Genomic DNA, 2,790 nt, shown 5'->3' with positions numbered 1-2,790 from the left:
ACTAAAGAAAGGTATTTATCATTTATCTAAAATTCAAATTTAACCAGGTGCCCTCTGTTTATTTTTTAAATCAGGCAGCCTTACCGCCGTGGGACTCGGGGGCCAGAGGAACTGGGGCAAATATGCTGACGTTTATGCCATTTGCCATGCCGTGAGTAATAAAGTTCTTTGTCTCTGACCCAAGGCTCTTATGTTTTCTGCGCGCACCCAAGTTAGCTCACAAGTAGGGCAAAATCTCATACTTCTCCCCGTTCTTGATGGGTATCCCCAGCCTAAGCTTGAAATCTGGCCTAGAGTTGGCAGCTCACAGCATCTGTGGGATGAATGGTTGTCAATCCATAGGAATTACTGCCAAGCACACAGAATTCCTCAGGGATTTAGAATGGGTTCCTGGTGGTGTAGCAACTTTACATTTCACTAATGCATTGTTGTTACCATGGTTACTATAACTATACAGGACTGCATAGCTTCCAAAGAGCATTTGCACGCATTATCTTGTTCAACTTCCCAATGACTTGCTGAAATATGCATGATCGTTCTTACCTCAGGAATTAGAAAACTGAAGTTCAAGGTCAAGAAGTCCATTGCACTGGCTTGCTGCCTGTTGTACAGTGGCGGTATGTTTCCCAAAGATGTCAATGCTGCCATCACCACCATCAAGACCAAGCGTACCATCCAGTTTGTGGACTGGTGCCCCGCTGGCTTCATGGTTGGCATTAACTGCTGGCCTCCCACTGTGGTGCCTGGTGGAGACCTGGCCAAAGTACAGCGAGCTGCGTGAATGCTAAGCAACACCACAGCCATCGCTGAGGCCTGGGCTCGCCTGGACCGCAAGTTTGACCTGATGTATGCCAAGCGTGCCTTTGTTCACTGGTACGTGGGTGAGGGCACGGAGGAAGGAGAGTTTTCTGAGGCCCGTGAGGACACAGCTGCCCTTGAGAAGGGTTATGAGGGGGTTGGAGCCGAGAGCGCTGAGGGAGAAGAGGAGGGTGAAGAATATTAACCCGTCTGCTGCAATTTTACACTCTTGTCTTGGGACTGCTTATTTGCGTTCTGGGGAGCTGCCCATCGTGGCCCTATCCTGTCAATAAAAGTGATATTTCTATTTTCAATGTCAAAAAAAAAGAAAAGTCCATTGCACAAGGACACACAGCCAGTTAGTAGCGTAGCTGGGATCACTCAACCAAAGAGGACTTATGAGACCTACTGTGTGCCTAGCACTGGCCTAAGCTCATCAAATGCTTTATCTAGTACTAGTCTGATAATGTGGGCTTAATCAAGACCCCAAAAGGGGTCTTATAACACCCGAGTTCGCATGGCTGGGGAGTGGCAGAGTCAAAATGAGAAGCCATTTCTGTTTAATGCCAAAGCTTGAGCAAAAAGGTACAGTAGATCATAGGGTATAGGGTGGGGGGGAGGGGGGAGGGGCAGAGCCCAGCTTAGAACAGAAGTCTATGGAGTCATACCCTTTATAGCAGTTTCCTGATAGTCCCATTCAGGCTGGGAGCTACAGCACTAAGTAGGGAACTGAGGCATCTCAGCCACACAGACTGGACAAGCTGAGCAACCACTCATACTAGAATTCAACAAATACTACAGTTGATTCCAGGACCCGTGGTCTGGTGGGCTGGGCTGTCTCAGGGATGGAACAGTGCTTCAAGCTGAGAGGGACGCGAGGGGGACAATGACGTTTTCTACACATCCTTGAGGAAAGTTGACTTTTGGGGGGAAAACACATTCTTACACCAGAGTTTCCCAATGTGTTTCCTGAAACTTTAGTTTCAAAAAAGAGGGAGGGTTTCCCTGGTGGCGCAGTGGTTGAGAATCCGCCTGCCGATGCAAGGGACATGGGTTTGTGCCCCGGTCCGGGAGGATCCCACATGCCGCGGAGCGGCTGGGCCCGTGAGCCACGGCCGCTGAGCCTGCGCGTCCGGAGCCTGTGCTCCGCAACGGGAGAGGCCACAGCAGTGAGAGGCCCGCGTACCGAAAAAAAAAAAGAATCAGAGAGAATTAAGAGGAATGTAAGCCGGAAAAGGAAATTCTGTAGTGAAACAAGTTTGAGAAATGTCATAGCCCCTCTCTTTTTCTTTTTTTTTTTTTAATAAATTTATTTATTTTATTTTTGGCTGTGTTGGGTCTTCGTTTCTGTGCGAGGGCTCTCTCTAGTTGAGGCGAGCGGGGGCCGCTCTTCATCGCGGTACGCGAGCCGCTCACTGTCACGGCCTCTCCCGCTGCAGAGCACAGCCTCCAGACGGGCACATAGCCCCTCTCTTCCTCTTGGATTTAGAGTCTTCAGTATATGAAAGGCTCTGATAAGTCCTGTAGCAGAGGACTCTGTTCCATTTTATTTAACCCGGAATTTCCTGAAAAGACCTGATTGGGGCATTTCTCTCTTGTTTTTTTTTTCAAATAATTTTTTCGGTACTAATTTTCATTAAGACCTTTTGAAAAATTCAGGAATTGCAAGAATTTGGAGGCCACAGCGTTTCTTAAAATTCTCCCTTTTCCTCATTTTCAGCAGAAGCCTTCATTTTTGGCTCAGGAAATGGAAGCACGATTTCCGGGGACTCTACCAGCATGGAGGCCAGAGAAGCAGCATTCTTAGTACTTCATGTACAATCTTTTTTTTTTTTTTTTTAACAGCTCTTTATTGGAGTCGAATTGCTTCTTTCTATATGAACAGAGCCTCAGGAGTTATGTGAGGCAGCGGCCCTGGGCAGCATTTATCATCAAAAAGAGGTGTCCTGAGAGAGAGAGCCCCCTTAGCTCTGGGACCTTTGTGCATTTCCT

General features: G+C 47.7%; 1 pseudogene; it reads left to right on the top strand.

The window, feature by feature from the left end:
* Nucleotides 1–529: 529 nt before the first annotated feature.
* LOC102983122 (tubulin alpha chain-like) lies at nucleotides 530–1,003 on the top strand (annotated as a pseudogene).
* The last annotated feature ends 1,787 nt before the right edge of the window (nucleotides 1,004–2,790 follow it).

This window comes from Physeter macrocephalus, chromosome 9 (genome assembly GCF_002837175.3).
Source record: "Physeter macrocephalus isolate SW-GA chromosome 9, ASM283717v5, whole genome shotgun sequence".
In the NCBI taxonomy this organism is placed as follows: domain Eukaryota; kingdom Metazoa; phylum Chordata; class Mammalia; order Artiodactyla; family Physeteridae; genus Physeter; species Physeter macrocephalus.
Note: the sequence above shows the minus strand (reverse complement) of the source record. Positions and strands in the feature narration are given on the sequence as shown.